This window comes from Globicephala melas, chromosome 12 (assembly GCF_963455315.2).
Source record: "Globicephala melas chromosome 12, mGloMel1.2, whole genome shotgun sequence".
Lineage (NCBI taxonomy): Eukaryota > Metazoa > Chordata > Mammalia > Artiodactyla > Delphinidae > Globicephala > Globicephala melas.
The window spans coordinates 36143491-36167564 of record NC_083325.1 but is presented as its reverse complement, the minus strand read 5'-3'; the positions used below and the strand labels follow the sequence as shown (position 1 = coordinate 36167564).

Below are 24074 nucleotides of genomic sequence, written 5' to 3'. Positions count from 1 at the left end.
TTCTCTTGTGTATATACCTCGGAGTACCATCACTGGATGTTAGGGTATGCTTATGTTCAGTTTCAGTAGATACTTTCAGTTTTCTAAAATGTTTGTACCAAGTTACAGTCCCACAAGCAGTGTATGAGAATTACAACTGTTCCACGTGGTCATCAACACTTGGCATTGTCAGTCGTTACAAGCTGAGTTCCCTGGGAAGTAGACTCTGAGAAGGAGATGATCAAGCAAGGAGTTTATTGGGATCAACACCTGCAGAAGGGAAAGGGAGTCAGCAGGACTGGACAGAGGGAGGAGTTGGACTGTGATGCAGTTTCAACCAGTGACTCAACTGACCCCACAGAGAATCAAGTTTTGGGGCCATTACAATAGTCCCCGCCCTGCCACCATGGCTGCTCTGTTTATATGTCTATTAGATCAGCATAGGAGCTGATGATAGAGGCTGAGTGAATCAGCCAGCTGAGTCATTTTGTCTCCTGGTGTTTAGTGCCTCTTCTGTGGTAGATGCTCTCAGTGGGTGTTCACATGCAATCTTCATATCCACTTTATCCCCACTCCTACATGGCCATCCCACCCCAGACTTCTTCCTCCCTGATCTCCCAATCTTTCTTCTTCCAGGCCCTGACCAGCTGGCCAATGCTTTGTCACTGATCATGACTCTATGCATATTCTAACCTCCGGCTGCTTCTCTTTCCACACAAAGTAGATGATGAGTACAGTGAGATAATTGTTTATAAAAGCACCTTGTCAGTGGTTCTCCATGCCCAGGCTATATACCTCAGGCCAATTAAATAAAAATCTCTGGGAGTGGGACTCAGACATCAGTGTTTCTTTAAGGTTTTCCAGGTGGTTCCATTGTTCATCTAAAGTTAAAAACCACTGCTCAGGTGTTCAGCTTTCTGCTAAAACTTGAAAGACAGTGTTGCTCCAACTTTGTTGTGCATTAGAATCAACTTGTAGATGCAGATTCTTAAGCTCCAAACCCACAGAGTCTGATTCAGAGAACTGAGTTAAGGCCCAAATCTTTGGATTTCTTAAGTCACCCGAGAGATGGGTAGATACAACTCAACCAAAGAGGTAACTCTGACAATCTCTGATATAAGTAAACCAAGTTTCTTGCTTACAAGGAACTCAAATCTCATAGAGAGCAATTTATTTTAATTGGTGGCAGGAGGAATTTTAGCAAAAAGTGTTGAAAATCATCTCTACAGGATTTTAGAAATCAGATAATTCATTATCTGCTAGTATGACAAATAAATCTGTACTTGAAAAATAAATGGGTCTGAATTACTGTGAGACACTAAATAAGCTTATATTTCAAGCTCTCCATAATACATTTGACTTTTTTAAAAGCCAGGCTATACTACTGAGAATGTTTTCAAAAGAAGCACCCAACCTAAAATTACAGCGGCTCTTTGCTGTCTTTAGGTTCATGTTCTTAATATTCATGATGGGTTCTCCTTTCTGCTAAAGCCCAGAGACAACTAGCAGCAGCAATTTTCACTGTCAAGAGTACTGCTTCTCCAAGACAGCATCTTCAATAAGTGGTGCTGGGAAAACTGGACAGCTACATGTAGAAGAATGAAATTAGAACACTCCGTAATACCATACACAAAAATAAACTCAAAATGGATTAAAGACCTAAATGTAAGGCCAGACACTATAAAACTCTTAGAGGAAAACATAGGCAGAACACTCTATGACATAAATCACAGCAAGATCCTTTTTGACCCACCTCCTAGAGAAATGGAAATAAAAACAAAAATAAACAAATGGGACCTAATGAAACTTCAAAGCTTTTGCACAGCAAAGGAAACCATAAACAAGATGAAAAGACAACCCTCAGAATGGGAGAAAATATTTGCAAATGAAGCAACTGACAAAGGATTAATCTCCAAAATTTATGAGCAGCTCAATATCAAGAAAACAAACAACCCAATCCAAATATGGGCATAAGACCTAAATAGACATTTCTCCAAAGAAGATATACAGATTGCCAACAAACACATGAAAAGATGCTCAACATCACTAATCATTAGAGAAATGCAAATCAAAACTACAATGAGGTATCACCTCACACTGGTCAGAAAGGCCATCATCAAAAATTCTACAAACAATAAATACTGGAGAGGGTGTGGAGAAAAGGGAACCCTCTTGCACGGTTGGTAGAAATGTAAATTGATACAGCCACTATGAAGAACAGTATGGAGGTTCCTTAAAAAACTAAAAATAGAACCATATGACCCAGCAATCCCACTACTGGGCATATACCCTGAGAAAACCATAATTCAAAAAGAGACATGCACCACAATGTTCACTGCAGCTCTATTTACAATAGCCGGGACATGGAAGCAACCTAAGTGTCCATCGACAGATGAATGGATAAAGAAGATGTGGCACATATATACAATGGAATATTACTCAGCCATAAAAGAAACAAAATTTAGTTATTTGTAGTGAGGTGGGTGGACCTAGAGTCTGTCATACAGAGTGAAGTAAGTCAGAAAGAGAAAAACAAATACCGTATGCTAACACATATATATGGAATCTAAAAAAAAAAAAGTTATGAAGAACCTAGGGGCAGGACAGGAATAAAGACACAGACATAGAGAATGGACTTGAGGACGCGGGGAATGGGAAGGGTAAGCTGGGACAAAGTGAGAGAGTGGCATGGACATATATATACTACCAAATGTAAAATAGATAGCTAGTGGGAAGCAGCCACATAGCACAGGGAGATCAGCTCGGTGCTTTGTGACCACCTAGAGGGGTGGGATAGGCAGGATGGGAGGGAGACTCAAGAGGGAGGAGATATGAGGATATATGTATATGTATAGCTGATTCAGTTTGTTATAAAGCAGAAACTAACACACCATTGTAAAGCAATTATACCCCAATAAAAATGTTAAAAAAAAAAAAGAGTACTGCTTCTCCACTTCATGTGCATAAGAATCACCTGGAGCTCTTGTTAAAATGCTGATTTGGTCTGGGCTTCTGCATTTCTAACAAGTGATGCATTACTAACATCTTCTGTATTTCTAACATCCCAGGTGATGCTGATGCAGCTGGTCTGGGAACCACAGTCTGAGTAGCCAAGATCCATGGCCTCTTGTCCTTCCCCTGTAGCTCATACTTCACCTTATAACAAATTCTGTTCCACTTTGCTCCTTTGGGTTAAAGTCAATAAACCCAAACTGCCTAAGATGTTAAAATCTGGGAGGTTAACTGATCCCATTACATGTTCTGCTTTGCAAGTTAGAATGAGGACTTAAAGAATTAAACTATATTAAGCATAGACTTTAAAAACAATTAAAAACGTGACTCACGCTCCATATTGATTCAGACTCTCCATATCCTTTGATTTCAGCAGTATTATTGTCATGTCTTGACCTCTTGTTAATTAACAAGATTTTAAAAGATGGATCGATGAAAATGATGTGCTGATCAACTTATCTGATGACATTGAAACTAAGTAAAAATTCTTTTGGAAATTTACTTAATCTATACCAAGAGACATTAAGTTTGTTTACACCAGCACTGTTTTGATATTTGATCTCATATTCTCATTCCTGATAACATATTACAAATAATTTACTTATACAACAAAGATTTGCCGAGCATTTACTACATGCCCCTCCCTGTAATAGAGGTGAATTAACTTAAAAGAAGGAAAAAAGCACTTTCTGCAAAGATATTTATTTCAGTGTTAACTAAAACGAAAAACTTGGAAACTAAATCTTCAACAACTGGGGAATAATTATGTACATTTTGATATAACAACTCAAAGTAATAGTTCAAGACATTAAAAATGCTGTGTAGATCACAAAATTGTGTGCAAAAGGAATTTAAAAGAGGATTAAAAAACTGTAGAAGCAAAAAACTGAAATAAAAGCTAGGGAGGTGTATTGTTATAATAGTACCGTAAATAAAATGTTGCCATAAAAAGCTTATTAAAAAACTACACACACACTCACACACACACACACACACACACACTTGTAGCAGCATCAAATACTATAAAGGTTCATTTCTTTGATGCAACTTTTAAAAAGCCTTCTCTTACACCAACAAAAACATTTCTGTCCTTTCCTGTCTCCATAGCCTGCTTCTTCCTGTCTGTAAATGCAGGCAGGAGATGTCGAGGAGGTAATCTAGAGCTCTCCCGATTTACAGTGAGGAAAATAACGGTTTCCTGAAGAGGTTGGCAAATGTTATGCAGACATTTTACATCCGTATCAGTGTTATCAATGACATGGATTCTACAAAGCTAAACCCAGGCACCAAGGTATTTTTCTTTCAGCTATTTTTGCTTAAAAGTTATTCGTTTGGGGTTCTATTTTTCTCATATTGCAAACTTTATGGATATTGGGTTTTTAGTTGTAAATATCATCTTGTTTATATTTGAGTTTACTCAGTGTTGGAATCCCTATGTAATTCTTTAAGTTTGGTAAGTTCCCAGGTACAAAGGCATAATTTAGGGAGGGGAGTGGGAGGGGTGTGTGTGTGTGTGTGTGTGTGTGTGTGTGTGTGTGTGTGTGTGTGTGTGTGTGTGTGTGTGTGTGTGTGTGTGTGTGTGTGTGTGTGTGTGTGTTTAGGTAGACTACCACAGCTAGTGGGTGATGAATGGCGTTGGGGTGGGAGTGGGGGAAAGGGAGCTTGGGGATTTTTTTTGCAGAGAGAGTGCAAGGCTCAGGGATGCTGTCCTGCAAACTAACAATTTTTATTCTTCTCTCATCCTTTCACCTACCAAAGACTTGCCAGGGCTGTGAAGAATAGATAAATATACACAGAACTAGAAGGACTGAGTAAGTGATAAGCCTTTTAACAGCAGAGATTTTATGAAGCTTACTATGAGCTAATTTGAAAAACAGTGTTGCTGAATGGTGAAGAAAGGATGCTCTCATATTCAGAGTCAGAGTGATGCCAATTCCTTCTGGGCACCATTCATATGGATAGGTTTGCTTCTTTGCCCTATGTCAAGGAATTAAGAGGAATGCCTCCTGGTTTGCCCTCCTATTTACACTCCTGACACACAGAGGTGAAGGCAGGTGGGGTTTTGCATTATTTTGTACGTGCAAGTGGTTGTTCAGTGACCTTGGAAAATCCCAGTGCTAATGTATTACAGCAGGTGGCAGCCTTTCCCTGGGAGAGAAGGAAGAGCTAGTCCTACCTAAGGCAAAACTGTTTTTGGTTTTATAGCTTTTCTTTGATATAAGTGTAAGGTGATTCATCTAGGGCCTGAAGTTAAGACTGGCTTTATAACAGAGGGAAGAGGTGCAGGAACCCTGGAACCCAGAAAAGGGGATGTGGGCTCACTTCCAGGACCCAGCCGCTTAGTCACTGACTCTGAGTTACTCAGTGGCTGCCCTTGGGGAGCCTGGTCAAGTTCAGACTCCACACCAACAGATGTGGGTGAAGGCATCAGCCTGAGGCTCAGAAAGGGGCTCTGAGCAAGAGGCCACAGGGAGGTAAAGAGCTGACCTAAAGGCATAGAATCAGAGCAGATCAAGAAGACTCTGCTCTATACAGTGAGGAAGGGCGTTTGATAGCAGAAGTATTCCTTTTTCATTCCAGATCTGTAAAGAAACATCTAAACTGCCAAATGTTTTTTTGAAATGGTTATTAAGTTAGTCTCCTTCAAGTTTGCAAAGTGCTTAGTGGAGAGCCAGACTTGGCTGAGAAGCTTGACGCTGGATATATATCCAGTTCATTTCTACTTTCTTAATGGTATGATTGTATTTTATCATTTATCAGGAAGGAACTATGTCAACTATATTTCAATTTAAAAAGGTTTTATGTCAAATGATGTTATTCAAAACAGTGTGAATAAGGAGACATTTACTAAAGTACTTACAAATGGATCTGCTTTGTGACTAAAGGTAATTACTGTGATGAGATGGGGTAGGAACATTCAGATATCAAGAAACTAGCTGTGACTATTTAAATTAATTAAAATTAAAGCAAAAATTCAATTCCTCAGCTGCACTAGCCACATTTCAAGAGCTCAATAGCCATCTCTGGCTAATGGCTACCATATTGGATAGCACAGATTATTGACCAATTCCATAGTCATAGAAAGTCCAACTAGTCAGCACTGGACTAGAGGAAAAAACTGGGGAGTGCCGCCAAGTGAAAAGGCATGCGGTTAAGAACAAGCCCTCCTTGTAATACTAAGTATTGTAATCATAATACCTCAGTGCAGTAGGAGTTTCAAATAGAGTATTTCATATAATTCTGAAGGCAATCCACGACCATAACAACACTGCAGCCTACATTTATGGAAACCTTAATGCTGGCCAGGCACTAAGGGCTCTGTTGTAATAACTCATTGGTCTTTGCCAAAAAAACGGTGACTTCTAACTTATCTGTGGTTACCTGGCTTGTAAGGAACAGCTGGAACTCAAACCCATGTTTTTCTGGGTTGTAATAATTAGAGAGAAGATGTGGGAAATGCCTAGCACACTCTGTATGTGAATAAAATCTGCTTTTAAGCCACTTTCCCCTTAAACTGGGCCAACTCTTTGGATTCTCTGTCACACACTTGTCTTTCTGGCTGAAGAAGGCTTTTATGCCAATTCTGATAGAGTAACAATGATGCCCTGTTTGTCAGGATGTGAGCCATTTCCTCCTCCTCCCCGCCCCCCAAAGCAGAATCGGCTGTCTGCACAAAGTAAGTTGGTTTCTCAGAAGCTCACCTTTGTAGAAATCAAGCCTATTTGGGTGAAAATTTTGAAGTAAGATATTCTTGTTTAAGACAAAAATATTCTTATTTAAGACTGGAAGTATATATGGGAAAATGCTGTTTTCTCTAGGTTGGTACAAATATGAAAAATATTTCCTCTTTTTGCCCTTTTCTCCTTTTTCTTCAAAATGTTTGCTCTATTTTGTAACTTTTCTACATGAATGTGTAATAACATTTAACAAAATCAAATCCAGATACTACATCATGAAACTGGTTAATTGGTTAACAATATTTTAAGCTTTTGATAATATAGCAAATACTTTAATACTAGCCAATAAAAAACTTTAAATTGAATGATAAATAATACTTTAACCAATAGCCGAGGAAGCATGGAATTTAATTATAAGGTTAAAAACATCAATAAACATTGTTTGGGTACTCACTGCCTCTCTGCAGGTGGGGACTCGGGGTTGTTTTATGTCAGTGGCCCCATGGATGCCTGCTTTATGTCATCCCGTTCACGATGAAGTAGGGACTGGTCCATAAAACAGTCTGTGATTCACGCTGTTACTTTTATCATCAATTAGCACCATATGGTCTTTGAAAACTAATAAACGTGGTGTGAGGAAGAGAAAAGGGATCTTTTCAAACTATGGCATAGATGTCTGTCCTTCCCAGGTGAGGCTCATTATGTAGGAGTGCTGAAACTGCAGGGAAGGCAAAGGGGAAAAAAGAGGTTGAGAACTGGCCTGTACTTGCTATAGTTCTTTTCTCCAATAAAATTCAGACTTTGTGATAGTTTTACTTTGAAAGCATGTCTTTACCCACTTTTAACATACCATTGTAAAGCAATTATACTCCAATAAACATGTTTAAAAAAAAAGTGGTGTTCTTTTAAGTGTGTATGCATTTAAATTTTCTTTAATGAAATTTGGTATGCTGCTAAAGGATAGCTTTACACTTTTAGTTAAACCGTAGTGTGAGTCTACTGTGAAATAACAGCCAAATGAAATGGTAGCCAAAAACGTTTTCAAATATCTAAGAATTCTGATTGAATACAGTTTATAGATCATTCACTTTAATGGCCTAATAAAAAATTTTTAAGTATAAAAGATAATTTAGAGGATCAAGTGATAATGTAGCAGCAGAGAATCAAGAATTTACTCCTTATTCTCTCACTTCCCCACCTCTGAGGCTTCCATTTAAAAGCATTACTGCTAACTTTAGAGTGTAATTTAAGTTAGGTGGCTATAGGTTTAAAGCTAAGGAAAAACAAAAGACATGTGAATTCCCAGCAATCATCTGTCTAAGCAGGCAGTTGGAGATAAGAAAGAATGAACTGAAAAAGGGTAACAGATTCATTCCACAGGTGGTGTACGCAGCTGCAAGGACTCGGTGAGCCAAGCGCTTTTCAGAAACACAGAGAAATATTCAGCCTTGTCCGCTCTCATTCCCTGCAAGAGGATAGACCTGGCAGCCTTAAAAAGGAAGAGTCCTGGAATCGGACCAGGCTCTTTTGTGTTTCCTGTTTGATTGAAGGCATTTTGAAAAAAAAGAGAATCCTGAGATCAATTCACTTAAAAAAATCATGTATATAAACATATGAATACCATGCATTTTATACTGCCTGATGGATGCCAAACAATCCACCTCTGCCAACTAAATTGTCTTTGCAGATGTCTTGGAGCTACCTGTTTGTCTCCTCTATTCTGATTTTCATAGTAAGATATTATTTCAAATAATTTTTCTTTTTGCTTATGAAGTAACAAGGCTAGGGTCACTGATCTGATACCACAGAACGATATGTTCATTCTTGGTTCCACACTGCACTTCTGGTTTCACAAAGAAGGCTGCATTTAGGCTTTGGTTTACAGAGTTCAGTTTACAGGTGTATCCTCCACTCTATTTTATTCCCATCCTCTGGCTTTCCACTGTTGTGTGCTTTGCTCAAGTGTGGTTAAATGGATGAGCTACTCACACAGCGCTTCACATGGATTATCTCAAAAGGCAGGCATCACATCTCATTTGTGGAATGAAAAAACTTCAGGAATGACAGGGTTTACATCTTTCCTTTTTTTTTTTTCTTTTGGACTTTAAGTGCAAAGACTTGAGTTAATCACCCTCCTCAGTTCATGATGGTACATGATCATTCATCCATGCAAGGTCTTTTCTTGTTTCATTTTATCATTTTCTTCTTCTACTTTATTATTTTGCCCTTTCATCTCCAGCATCAGCAGCCACTCTGATATATTTAATATGTGCTTGGATATGCACGGACCCCCAAGTTTTTAATATAATATTGTTTTATGAATGTGTTTTAATTCTGTATTGTTCAATGGATCATTTCTGTTTATTGATATTTTTTAATGCAGTGCTGTTTTTAAGTTCTTTCCATGTTCCTTTATGCACATGTAGCTAATTTCTTTGAACTGCTACATAAGGTTCCATAGCGTGTGTCAGATACCTTTAATATGTCCATCCCCCTAGTGACAGGACACCTGGACTGCCTCTAACTCCCTTGTATCGCAAACAACCCTGTGATAAACATCTTTATACACATCTCCTTATGAACCTGTGCAGAGAGGAATTCCCCAGTCATAGGTTCCATGTGTACATGTGAATGTGTGCAAGCACACACACACAGACACACACAAATTAAATACTGCCAGAGTGCTCTCTAGAATACGTGTATCTATTTACCATCCCACCAGCAGCACACGAGGGTCCTTGTTTTCTCTTTGCTGAGAATGCCAAATCATTTTCCAGCTTTCTAATTTTTACAAATCTGTGTGTAGGTGGTATCTTAAAAAGTCTTAATATGCATTTCTGTGTTTACTGGTGACACTGAACTTCTCTTTAACCCTTCTTAGCCATTTGGGTTTCTACTTGTGAGAAATGGCTATTTTTACTCTTTGTCAATGTTTTTTTTTTTCTCAGTCCAGATCTTTTGTATTTTATTTTATTGAAGTATAGTTGATTTACAATGTTGTATTAATTTCTGCTGTATAGCAAAGTGACTCAGTTATTCATATACATATTCTTTTTCATATTCTTTTCCATTATGGTTTATCACAGGATATTGAACATAGTTCCCTGTGCTATACATTAGGACCTTGTTGTTTATCTAGTCTATATATAATAGTTCGCATTTACCAATCCCAAACTCCCAATCCTTCCTTCCCCCATCTCCCCTCCCCCTTGGCAACCACAAGTCTGTTCTCTATGTCTGTGAGTCTGTTTCTGTTTCATAGATAGTTCATTTGTCAATGTTTTGACAAAGATTCTTTACTTCACCAAACTTTAGTCAGGCTCCTGAACCTTCTCTTAGGCCCATCTCTTCTCTGCACTTCCTTGTGAAATCCAGCTTTAGCAAGAACCCCGCTAAGTCAGTTTAACCAGAACCCTCCACCCTCGATATCTGATCACCCTTGATATCTGATCAGGTTCCTCATCCTCTACCATCCCTCAGGTGATGTCTGATCACCCAGGTCTATCTTCAGCAAAAATCTTGTTAGTTTGATTTAGCCAGAATGCCGCTTACTGCTGATTTTCCTCTTAATAATTTTCCATTCACTGACCCCTCCACCCCTGCTCACTTACCCATACTCTATTTGGAGTTGAGCCCAGTCTATCTCCCTTACTGTATAATTCCATTGCAGTGGTCCCTATACCACAAAGTAATCTGAACAGGGGAAGTTTAATATAAAGTATATTAACTGAAAGTGGGATTAACTACTAAGGAGTAAACAGAACTCTAAAGAATACAGGAATAGTCTATATGGGGAGCAGTACTTTCTAAGGCAGTGTTACTGAACTTTTTTCATTATTGCTCCCCTAAGGAGGTTTTTTAGACATTTTCCCCCCCTTAATGCTCCCCTCCATGAAATTTTAACACTGCAGATATACTGTGTATCTGTTTATGTGCTGTGGCCTTTTTCAGGGCCATAAACCATTGTAATACTTAAGATTATTTCACACCTCCCCCCCCAAGAACCAGTTTTTACCCCCACTGAGAACGCTTGCCCCAGGACTAAGGCCGAACACCCAAGGAAGGGACATATTTGGAAGAACCCTTTCTCCCCTCAAGGCTGAGATTCTGATCTCACTGAAGAGGGTGTAGCTGTCATCCATTGGGTGGTAGAGAAACTCACTGAGGTGCTGCAAGTCAGGATGGGGAAGAAATCACCTCGTGGAGTGCCTGTGAGACGTGCTGGGTGGTTGAGTGTGGTCGGGATTCTGGTACCCACTGGTTGCCATGCACTACAGGAGAAGGAAAACCACATCAGAACAAAGAAGAGCAGTACTTTCCTCCTGCAGTGGCCCTCCCGTGCTCTTTACTGACAAGGCATCATGCCAGCTGCAAAGGAGAAATATTTACAGGGTCCAACTCCAGCATCACAAAGCAGGGTAGTAAAGGGTGGATTTGAGCTGAGAAGAAATAAACTGGTAACTGGAACATGCATCAAAAGAAATTCTTTTAAATTTAAGGTTCTAATTAAGTTCTGGCTAATCAAAGCTTTACAATGCCAACTCACCACACTGTGATATATACACATCAAAAACATCTAGGAATTTGCAAAAATGCAGAGCATACCATCAGTAAAGCAATTTATTAATGTTATGTGTTGCCATTTACATGTGATGTTTATGTCTTTGGCCCGCTGTCAGTGAGATTTATACTTTGAGTTATTTTCTTGAGAATGGATGTGAGTGTCTGATTTGTCTATATTCTTTCTCTAAACAATTCAGCCACAGACTGTTGACCAGCTGACACCAATCTTGTCTTTTTGATAGAAACATTTCTCAGGGTAATTCAATGAACATTTTGATTTACCAGTAAATCTGTTGTGAGGCTGATAAATCTATCAGTTCATCAGGACCTGATTCTTCTTGGGTGAACAGATGAAATTGAGTTTCTGAATCACAAATCAAAGGTCTAAACCTGTGATGTAGAGCAGAGCAGATGTACAAATCACTGTACCGTGGAAGCCTAGGTTGTCCAGTGAGACTTCCCCACTCACCATATACTGAGCTACCTAAAGGTAATCTGTGCAGCCAAGGGACAGAGCAAAGATAGCTAGTCAATGTCCTTGGCCTTGTTTGAAATTTGCCCCAGTGCTAATTGCTTATGTAAGCCTATAGCTGCATATCATATAGATGTCTCAATTCATACTTCTAGTTTAGATTTGGGCGTGAAATGGCCTCCTAAAACAGGGCATGTGAATCAAGCTCTCTGGAATTTAGTTTCATTACTTGTAATGTGAGAAAGTTGGTAAAGATTACATAAGTGGTGTGTTGAATAAGCACAATTCTCTGACCTAATCGAAAAGCAACCTTATATATTTATTTTTGCCCCCACTGTTCCTTTACATATATATAAGGTCAGATTGTGAGGGGGAAGAGAGGTCATCTTTCTCTGCCCTAGGCTGAAAATTGTGGCAGGCCCTTAAATTTTCTGGCCACTCTGGCATCATAGACTTTCAACTTCAGTTATAAACAGTCTTGATACAGAAATTAGATAAGGGTAAGATATTAATCAAAACTCCAAAGCTGATGTTAAGAACACACCTTTTCCTCTCCGCAAGCCCAAGACATCTTCACTCTGAAAGCATGCAGTGGGAAGGGGGAGGGATATTGGATGGCTCTTCCTCAAGCCTTCTTGTCAAGCAAATGGAAATATCATTACACTGTTCCTGAGATCCACTCTCCACCGTTTTCTACCTTCCTCTCTGCCCAGGAGGCTGGCCCTGCATGAATATGTTCTCTTTCTCTTTGGCTTCCAGTTGGCTTTGGCCAATGGGGAGCCCTTGCAGAAGACCAGAGAAGGTCAAGGTATTCATCCCTTGGCTTTTTCCTAGTGAGACTGCCTTTGGTTGGCTTGGGTCAAGGTCACTGCTCCTCTTACTGTGGTCTGCTCCAAATAACACTCCCTTTCCAGATGCTGATAATCACTCCCTTAGGGTCCCAGGGTGTCAACCACTCTGTTTCTTTTAACCCCTAGTTCCCAGACTGTCCCTTGGGTTTACATTACACCCCCAACAACCTCCTTACAAACAGTCTCTTTGAAAAGAAGCTCTTCTCAACTTATCCTAATTTAAGTGTACCATCTGTTTCCTGTTGGGACCCTAACTGGAAAAAATTCATCAAAATTCGTATTGCATAGCAACACTTGAAGTTTAAAAAATCCATTTTCTTAGATTAAGTAACACATCACAATACTCACTCTTAAAATCATTTGCCCCACAATATTATTATCCAAAGTACTTCAACAACTACTGTACTGTACTGGGCCAAGTCTAGGTTCAGAAAAGCCAGAGCTGGGGATTCTAGTCTCTCCCAATTCATCTCTTTCCTTCTTGTTCAGGGCTCTCTTGCTGGTAATCTCTCCCACCGAAAGGAAAAATGGACCTAATTAGTTTCAATATCTTCATGAATTAGTCTAATATATTTCCAGGAAAATATGCATTTTAAAACAGAACTCCAGGACAAAAAAATGAAGCTCTAATGACAGAAATGTCAGACTCTGCGACACCAGGAATGGGGAAGTATGTTTGACCTCATCTATTCTGAAGAAGATGAGGCCTAATTTTCCTACATCTTTGTTCTAAAACATGTCACACAGGGCTGAGTTTTAAAGTCCCTGCTTCAGTGTTTGTGCAACTGTTCAGGACTTTCCAGGGTATCAGTTATTCAAAAAAAATTTAGCCCAAGTCAAGGAGAGCTTAGCGTTTAGTTTTGAAAGTATAAGAAATACCTAAAGATTGTGGGTAATTGTCTTATAGTGTGCCTGAAAAATCACTAATGTTACCTCTCTTTTTACATCTTGCCTCTGATCAGCCCTGCAGCTTCAGCTATACTTAAATGAAAGAAATCAAGTAAACAACTTTTAGCAATCAGGGAACCTTAAAATTGCAGGTGATCTGTAGCAGGTTAAGCACACAGCAACACACATGCAATCATTCAAATTTTGTACCTGGCAAATGAGGCTAACAATTTATACCTTGATCTCACTTGATTATTTGAAAAAGCTGCTTTTCTGTGGCATAAATATAGATGCTAGTTCTGTCTTGCAGCCAAGTTTCTCACTGGAAAGCCACATTAATCTTATGATTCCCTTACAAAGAAACTAGTAGAAATGATTTCTTCTAAATTGTAAACTAATAAAAAGATATCCATGAGTGCTTGTCAAGTTTAAAAATATTGTCTTTCTCCTTTTCCCCTCTGCATGAACTTAGTTGGCTTTGGTCCACACATATTTACTGCTTATTATGTGCCAGGCACTGTTTAATGCAAAAATACAGGGCTGAAGAAGGCAAACCAAGTCCCTGTCCAAGGTGGTTGCCCTCCAAGTAAGGAGGAGAGAGGTAACAAACATTTAAACAAACAAATAATACAATTTCAGGAACTAAGGGCTATGAAGAAGACAAAATAGGGTAATATGGTCGATGGTACCTGGGGTGGGATGTGGCCGCGTGGTGACATCTGAGTTGAGATCTGAAGGCTGAGAAGGAGGCAGTAGTGCGACAATCTAGGGAAGAGCTCTGCTAGCAAAGAAACAGTAAGTGCAAAGGACCTGGGGTTGAAATGAGCCTGGTGTATTTGAAAGCAGAAAGGTGGGCAGTGTGGCTCTAGTAGAGTAAGAGGGAAGGCTTGGAAGATGAGGCTGAAGAGGGAGGCGGCGTCAGGTCAGAGTGATAGGAAGCTATTGGAGGATTTAAAGCAGGGAAGCTGGGAAGTGATAGGATCTAATTTATATTTTAAAAAGAAAAGTCTGGCTGCTTTGTGGAGAATAGATTGTAGGAGGTCGGACATAGAAGCGGGAGACCACGGAGGAGACAATGGCAGAAGTCCAATGACAGATGCTGGCAGCCAGGCTGAGGGTTTCAGCAGCAAGGCCACAGCTGGCCCACACAGTGCTTTTGTGACAATTAGAAAAAGTCTCCCATTCCCTTTGGTGGTTCTGAATAGCAGATGGGTGATATATGGAGTGTGAAGAAAAGAGAGGAATCCAGAATGACTCAGGCTTGCACTGCCTAATTGGGTGGGTAACGGTAGAATCAGGTTTCTGTTCACTTTGAGGACCATGAAGTTTTTGCATCAAGTGGGTTTACGCAAGTCACAGCTGAAAACTTAGTAACATTTACCACACTGACACTGGCTTCCCCGCAGCACTGGAAGCCTTATGCTGATGTCATGGAGATAACATTGTGAGATATTCAACCAGCGTGTTTCCCGGTAAACCCAGTCCCCATGGATCCTCCACCCAATGAGTCAATGACATGCTTTGAGTCACGGGGAGGAAAAAGCCCAGCCAAGAATGGGTAAGTCATCATTTACTTTGAGTTTCAAAATAGGATTGAAAAAAAAATTCATAGCAAGACAATGGTTTGAAATTAACTGCCTTTGATTCGTAAAAGCCAGACTTTGTTGCAAGAAAAAAGAATGTATTTGCATACACAGATGAGGCAGAGCTTGGAGGGCTGCCCCTGAGGAGGTCACAGACAGTGCCAGGAAGAACACAGGATGTGATGTCAGAGCCGTTTTCCCATGACTGGAAAGGAAGATAAACGTTAAAGCAGCAGGCAGGAAGTTGTGAGAGTCAGAGGGTGTGCGCACAGGGCTGCCCCAGATGAGGGGTGGAGGGGCCCTACGGCAGGAGGGATGTGTACCCTGCTTTTCTCTTTGGAACTAGGCCAACTACAGAGAAGCGGAAATGCTAGGGTTGGGCAACGAGGGGCCTTGAGAAGTGCTCCCAGTTCCCGGGCCTGTGCATGGTCTGCAGCAGAGCCCGTGGGAGAATGACGAAGGCTGACAGGATGAACGGGCTGGAGGAGGCCTGGCCTTGGGCCAAGAAGTTACAAGGTGTGTGGCCATTACCACTGAGGGCCATGGTGGGGACCGTGGCTGTCAGTAGCTGGAATCACTGTAGCCCAAAGGCCAGAGAAAACAATTTCCTCACCATGGCCTCGTGGTCAGGAAGGCCTGGCGGTTGGCAGACTTCCCCTGCACCTCCCCTGTAGCGTGCCTTTCACCTGGGCAATATTTTTGGAGAGGGAACAGGGAGAGAAGAACCCTGCGATGAGGGAGAAACCCCGAAAGACTGAGTGATTTCCCAAGGGAGACTGGTTTAAACCTAAAGGAGATATATTTTATTTGCAAGATCAAGTGTTTTCCACCTACATCAGCAATGGGGGCTTTTTAGCAAGAAGTCGTTATAGACAATAAAGTTACCATATATATTTTTGTAAATCTGATTTATTTAGTGTGTCCATTTCAAGGCTCCTACATTAGGAAGGTCTGTATCTTTACTGAATGAAGAGAACTCAGCTTATGTACCTCATCCTATGACGGAGGACGGGAGGGGTGAGGGAGAGGGCAGGGCTTGATTCTGTCAACACTGGTTGCCTCCAGGGACAGTAGCTCCAGGACAGAGGAGAAAGACTTATTTTTCACTGTATACCTTTTGTAACTTTTGTATTTGTACCATGTGTAAGCATTAACTAGTCAAACAATAAAGTAAAATGGGAAAAAAATAAGTTTCTGAAATGAAAAAAATGCAGATGCACAGAATCTAATATTCGATGCTCGACAGTTAACATTCAATACTTTTCATCTCACCAGGAACCTCTGAGCCATTTCTCCTTCTTGGTGCACCCTGGGTTTATTCCTTTCATTTGTGCTGGTGTTGGTTTTGTAAGCTCTCTTGCCACTCCAGCTTGCCCATGACCCATCTGTGCTTTGTACCCCAAACACAGTACATCCTGTGGGTAGACCGTCCATTATCCAGGGGAAAACAGTCCTACTGACCCAGTCAGTCTTACCTGCCATCCTGGATTGAGGTGTGGAAAGGATTAATGAGGGGTAGATCTGGTTGTTTCCACCTCTTTGGCATCAAGTAGCAGTGGGGAATTAGCGGAAAGGACTTGAGTACTGGAGTCAATCTCACTAGGACTTCCCTCTGCCAGCTACTAGCTTTAGGTCCTTGGGTGAGTCTTGAGTTTCTTCTTCTACACATTAGAGTTAATATAAGCCTCATTGGGTCAACCTAGCACAATGCTAGAACTGTTCTGATTACCCTCAATCCCCAGTCCAAGAGAAGAGAGATTAATTTTGATAAAATCTTACATCCAGCCAAACTCAGCGTGCCTCTTCTCCCTGTTTTCCTTGGTTTCTACCCAAGGCCTAAGCCCCTCCATTCATCTATCACATCCTTTACTCTCATTTACATCCTTCCCTATACTTTTACTCCCGTGACCCAATCTTCCTCTACTTCCTTCTTTTATTAAATGTGTTTTCATTTGCAAGTAACAGGCAGCTCAAGTCTAACTGGTTTGAACATTAAGGGCATTTATTGACTCAAGGGGCTGAAAATTCATCAGTGGCAAGGGCCTTGGGTTGGCGGCAGTTCAGAATTACTATGGTCTCTGTTTCTTTCCATCTCTCCACTCAACCAACCCTCAGCGTTGCTTTATTCTGAGACTGACTCCCCTAGTGTTTTTAGGCTGGATGTCAGCAGCAATTGGGCCCACATACTTCCTCATTATGTCCAGAGGGACTGAGAGGGAGTGAGTCTATAAGCATCAAACAAAAATCTTAACCTTCCATTAATTGGGATAGCATGAACCAATCATGGTGACTAGGAGATAGCCATGTGCTACTTCACTAAGGTTTAAATTGTCCACCCTTGAGCCAATCAAGAGAGAGGGGATTACCATGATTAATTTAGACCAATGGTCCTCAACTGTGAGCAGTAATACCTCCTTAAGATTATTGAAACATGTTGTTATGACTGGGGTATCACTGGCATTTAGTGGGTGGGAGCTAGGAGCTTCGAATGTCTTGCAATGTACAGGACAGTCCTGTACAATGAAGAATTGGCCTGCCTCAAATGCCAATAGTGCCCCGCCAAGACATACTGGCTGAGACAATCAGGGCACATCACCCTGAAGTTGGGGGTTTACTTTCCTCTGAAATGTGAAAATACATAAACCACACTAGGGTGAAGAGATACCTGAACAAAAATGACCAGATCACTCAGCTCCTTCCTCACCTTTATTGGCTCCCTTCTGTCTACTTAAATCCCTCTTGACAATATCAGTTACTTCCTAGCCCCATTCTGTTGTACCTACCCAGGTAAACCCTATTGTGGCAGTGATTCTTAGTATCTCCCAAGGTCTGGGCTCTAATTTTTAAATTTAAAATGTAACTGGTCACATGACCATCCATAATAAAGACTAAAATTTTCGGCCTCCTTGCAGCTAGATTTGTCAAAGGACCAAGCTATGGTCAATGGATTTAGGTAGAAGTGGCATATGCCCTTCTGCTGGTCCTGCCTTCTTCCTGCTGACCAAAATGCAAACAAAATGGATGGAGCTGGAGTAATCATGTTAGAACATGACATGGAAGCCAAACCCTGATGGCAAAGTAAGGCACTCGAAGGAATTTTGATTCCTGACACACTGGTGCTCTATTCTAGCCTTATTAGTCTACCTGGATTTTTATGTAAGAGGGCAATTGACTTCTTTCATGTTTTTTTTTTCTGTCACTTGCAACCAAACATAACTATGTAACAATATTGGACCAATAACTGCCTCCCCACATCAATACTGGGGGTTCAAATGCTGATGGTCAGTCAAATCACATGACTAAGCAGATCGCTGCCAATATCTGGTATATTCTCCACCCTCACCTGGGTCCTCAGTGCTGCCCAGCAGTGTCTCCAATTCTCTCCAGTAGCCACTTCAAACCTCCTTCATGCTCCTCAAATTTTCATTCTTTCTTCTCCTATTTCCCTCTCTGCTTATTTCAGAGGGAAGATACAAGAAACCATTAGATAAGAACTTCCCCCCTCAGTTGCCCACCTCCAGCATTGCTTATATCCACACCGTTGGTTTTTTCCCCTTTTCTCCAGTTACAATGAAATTAGCCTGTCTCAGGCTAATTCTTCCCATGTGCTACGGATCCAATCTCCTCCATCCTATGCTCTATCCATTATCCTCCTCCCCTCCTCCAAAGGCTCCTTCCTTTCAGCCTTCAAACATCCTTAAGTAGCTCTAATCTGCAAAGCAAACACACAAAAATCTTTCCTTCAACCTTGCATCTCTGTCCAGTTTTCTCCATTCTCCTCCTCTCCCCTTCTTGCCTCTCCTCTATTCCCTATTTACTCCCTTCCCTCCCTTCTCTCCTTGGCTTCTCCCTCTCCATCTCCTCCCCTCCATAACCAAACTATTTGACTTTTCCAGGTCTCCACTTCTTCATCCTCAAACCTCTGAAGCTTGGCTTCTACTTCTCTCACTCCTTGAAAATGCAGTTGTCAAGGTCACAGACACCTTCCTTGTAGCTAAATACAATGAATATTGCTCAACCCTTGACTTACTTTGCTCCTCAGTAATTTGACACTGAGACCAGCCCTCTTAATGGGTTCTCTTCTCTTGACTTCCACGTCAGCGATCTCTTCTGGTTTTCTTTTTTTTTTCCTCTGACATCTCTCAGTCTTTCCTATGGGTTTCTCTTCTTCCACCCTACCCCTTCATGTTAATGTTCCATCTGGTTGGGTCACAGCTTCCTGGGAGGTCTTACTCATAGGACCTCAGGCTGATACTCTCCAAATCCATATCTCCAAGGTGGATCTTATTTTCGGTTTCAGAATCATACATTCAACTGCCAACAGAACAGCATCATGGATAGTTTATAGTGATCTCAAACTACATTCATCCTCCTCCCCTTCCCTATAAACCTGCTCTTCTGTTATACTATACAGGGAATGAACTACCATCTATCTAGTTGCCCAAGCCAGAGTCATGGCTCCTCTTTCATCTGGTCAGTCATAAAGTCCTGCCAAGTCTTTTAAATACATTAAATGTTTAAGATGCATCTGCCTCTCTCCATTCCCACCGCTACTTCCTGTATGCAGTTCCCCATCATCTCTCACTTGGGCTATTCTGCAACTTTTTGTCTCTCTGCATCCAGTCTTGCATACCTGTTCTTCACAGCAGTCAGAGTGACCTTTCAAAAGTGCAGATCTGATCTCATCATTCCCCGTCTCCCTATGGCTATCAGGATTGAGCTCAAGGACACCTTGGCTTTTCTTACAAAAGCCCTGTCTGATGTGTCTCCCGCCTGTATCTTTTCCTCCCCTTTTTTATACTTTCCACTTAGCTACATTCAGTTTCAGTTCCTCAAATATGCACTGCTCTCTACTGGTGCTGAGCCTCTGCACAAGCTCGTCCCTCACTAGGAATCCTCTTCCCACTGCCTCCACTGCCACCTTCCCCTGTCCTCTTCCTTCAAGTCAGGCTTCTCTGACCTCCCAAGTCTGGTTCAGTGCCCCTCCTATGTGCTCTTAAACGATCTTTATTTCTGTCATGGCACTTACACATATTGTAATTGCTTACTTACTCGTTCCCTTTGACTAGATTTTCAGCATTGTGAGGGTAGGGACCATGTCTGTTTTATTCTTTGTAGTTTCAGTGCCTCTCACTTACTAGATGCTCAATATATTTTTGTTGACTAAATGAACCCAAAGTAGGTATTCAATACATGCTTCCCTTCCCAGTGGATAAACACGTCTGACTAGTCAGGTAATTAGAAGGTATTCAATGAAACAACCGCTCTCAGGGTGAGGGAAACAGAAGAATCCCTCTCCAGATATCTTATTTAATGTTGAAAAAAAAAAAAACCCACTGAGTTTAATAGAGCACTGTAAATTGTGATGTTCATGTGGAGAAAAAGACCAAATTAATATCAGCCCTTGGAGCTTCCCTGGTGGTGCAGCGGTTGAGAGTCTGCCTGCCGACGCAGGGGACATGGGTTCGTGCCCCAGTCTGGGAAGATCCCACATGCCGCGGAGCGGCTGGGCCCGCGTGAGGCATGGCCACTGAGCCTGCGCGTCCAGAGCCTGTGCTCCGCAACGGGAGAGGCCACAACAGTGAGAGGCCCGCGAACCGCTAAAAAAAAAAAAAAAATCAGCTCTTGTTTTCCAGTTTAAGTTGTCAACAGGCTTTCTTCTTTGAGGTTTCCCCATGACTCCCACAGAACAAGGAGAGAAAGGTATATCACAACTGTCAGCAAAGATTCTCATTACTTCCCTCTCCACTCAAGAATGAAGTTCCTCTCTCCTATCTTGTGATCTCAAGGTTGCTAGAAAATTAAAAATAACTCTTCATCTTTCATGAAGGATGAAGGGTCCAGTTCTGCTCAAATATTCAATGAATATTTAACTGAAGGCTGACTCTATACAAGACACCCTCTTATTTGTCACACTCTCTTCAAGTTTTATGAAGGATTAAACTTTGTCTCCTGCAAGTATTTTATTCTCTTGCACAGACTTCCCTTCAAGAGGGCAGCCTGTACTCTATTGCCAAAGGCCCTCTAGCTTTTAAGAAGCAGAATGAAATCAGATAAATAGTTTCTGTCCCAGCCATACAGGTCCAAATCACATCACTCATTTAAGACACCAAAAAGAATTTTGCTCTGAGCTACTTTTCTAATCACATTGATCATGATGCATTGCACTACTTACTCTTTCTTATCCATTAATTCCAGTATATATTAGCCTCTGGTACCTGTTTGCTGGTCATAGAATAGTTTTTCTCCATGAGAAAATAATTGGTCCAGAAAGGAGATCAAATTTTGGATCAAACAGCAAACCAACTCCACTATCTCCAATTTCATTTAAAGAACTGATCTCTGGAATTTCAGAAAAGCATGCATTACCTTGTTGGCACCCATCTAAGTTTAGTTTGCTTAGATACAATGCCAGAAAACACAAAGCAAATGCTGGCATTTCAGAAATGCTGTGTTGGCTGGAAATGAACCATGAAAACGGAAGCAAACGGAAGCAAATGAAAGAGGGTCTTAAAGTCAGTGTGTTCTTGCCAATCAGGAAGATGAAGTTGTCACTGCATAAGATTCCATTTTGTTTACTTATACCAAGTTCTCCGAATAAATGAAGACTTCTATCACCTTTCCACATAAAAGAGAAACTTAAAAAAAAAAGCCACAAAACAGATTTTCTGGAAATGTTCTCACTCAACGAGATGTGAGCTTCCCGTTGTGTGTAAATCTTCTCTAGTGAATGCTGGGTCTTATGGTTACAAGTGTACTTACAAATCAGACCAGGGGTATTTGGGAACCCAGAAGGTTAGTTGGTAGCTCAAAGTGTCAGCCATAATGAGCAATGAACATGACAAAAGTTAAATTAATGTAATATTCTCAGGCTAAAAATTTAAACTACTACATGTTATATCAATTATTTCACTCACGTCTCTCCCATTTTGTAGAATATTTCACTGGTAAGCAGATGTAATTCATAATGAAGGAATGCATCAAAAGGTTAAGATCGACTTTCTATTTGAATTCCCATTACAACCAAGCACATTTGCAGATCAAAAAGATGTTCAAACTGGTGTCACAGGTCAACATATAATTAAATTCCAACAAAGGCTCATAGAGACAAGTTCCTTGGAATTTGATGTTAGGGAATTTGACATGTTGGGTCACTGCTCTGAACTGTCCCCCAAACTATACCCTTTCAGGGATGTTTTGGCTATGAATAATTTGGAATATCCTTTCCTTTAGCCATTGAATGATTAAAAAGGTCACTGAAGATAGCTTTTTTTTTTTTTTTTTTTTTTTTCCGGTACGCGGGCCTCTCACTGTTGTGGCCTCTCCCATTGCGGACAATGGCTCAGGATGCGCAGGCTCAGTGGCCATGGCTCATGGGCACAGCCGCTCCGCGGCATGTGGGATCTTCCCGGACTGGGGCACGAACCCGTGTCCCCTGCATCGGCAGGCGGACTCTCAACCACTGCGTCACCAGGGAAGCCCTGAAGATAGCTTTATAATTCATTTAAAATTCTTTGACTTTGTTGTATATCAAAGAAGCTGCTGAGCTCCCCAACTGAAGAGATCCATAAATTTCTTAGCCTGGGACCATCTGCTCTTACAAGTCTAGTTCCACACATAGGACCAGCACCAAAGTCCTTAGGAACTAAGATGAGGTAGAACGAGTATTAATTAACTGATGTCAAAGGGTTGGATTTTCTTTTCCCATAGGATATCAGGTAACAAGATTCATGACCACAGATAGATATCAGGTAATAAGATTCATGACTACAGATAGAGCCAAGGAGTTAAACATAAAAGTATGTTACAAAATTACAGGAAATACTGGCTTTAGTATAATTAGATCCTCTCCAAAGCGACTGTATAGCTTGATATTTTCTCACTCCCCTCACTCACTTAGGCTCTAGTTTATTTACAGTGAATAACTGCCCATTGTTACTGACTCTGATAAAGGAACATCTGAGGACTGGTATCCGAGGCCAGACTGGATTAAGGCTTGGACTCGTGCCTTGTCTGAAGAATTCCTTGTTTTTGTGAAATTCCACCCAGACATTTTCAATGGCTCTTTTGTATTTAAAAAGGAATTAAAACACTTTGGTAAATAAATATGGCCATATTTGAAGTCAGTAGCAATAATGAAACCATAAAAGCATCTTCAAACAAACTCTTGATTGTTAACTTTCAAACTTTAAAAATCCTATAACACGTACCAAAGCAGTAAACGTTCTTTTAGGGCTTCTCTGCGAAAGGCCACATCCCAATAGTAGTATCTTTGACTTTCATTTCATCACCTCACAAGTATCACGTCATAGTTATATTACGTTACCTCTACAACTAAATACCAACTGTGCATAGTACACCTGACTCAGGGCTTCTTGCCACGGTTGAGTGCTCTGAATAAAATCAATCAAAAATACAACTAACATTTGCATTCATTCAATGTGACTAATATAGAAATTACACTAACAAACTTGTCAGAATTTACACACTCAAGTGAACACTGTTTCTTTCAAAAAGTCATCATGAGGAGCTATACTTATTCCAAAATTGGGAGCAGGTGTTCGGGGTGTGGGAAGGGGGGTAAGGAGAGAGGGAGAGAGAGAAACTGATTGAGAGAGAGGCAGTGGTGGTGAAGGGGGAATCCAAGAAATTGCCTGTCTCTGGATGTAATGATTCCTGCCCATAATTTCCACACCTGGACATCAGGATAATTACTATGCTTTCTCTGTTGGGGGCCACAAGTTCTCTAACTTCCCACCCCCAATCCCTGTGCAAACTCAACTTTGGAAGTAACTGCCTTAGGATCCTAACATGTTACCAAGACCCACAGTGGGGAATTCCTCCCATTACCCCTCTCAGCTGTCACCAGAGCCCATCCCTTCTTTGGGAGCTCCTACCACCTACAGGTCTCTGACAGCCTTTCTTGTGGAAGTTCCTTTTCTTGTGTCTGTACACCTAGCCCAATTTAACTCCTCTCTCTCCACCTAAAGATCTGCCCCTCATGATTCAAGATTAAGATAACTTTATGAGCACTTAGGGTTTCGGTTGC

The 24074-nt window shown here is 41.0% G+C and overlaps 1 protein-coding gene across 1 annotated transcript in view; it reads right to left on the bottom strand.

Moving 5' to 3' along the window:
- Positions 1–10859: 10859 nt before the first annotated feature.
- PELI1 (pellino E3 ubiquitin protein ligase 1) overlaps positions 10860–24074 on the bottom strand; it is a 149540-nt gene continuing 136325 nt past the window's right edge. The window contains exon 8 of the transcript XR_011377904.1: positions 10860–10939. The gene's annotated coding sequence lies outside the window, so the exon portion shown is untranslated. The remainder of the gene's footprint in view (positions 10940–24074) is intronic.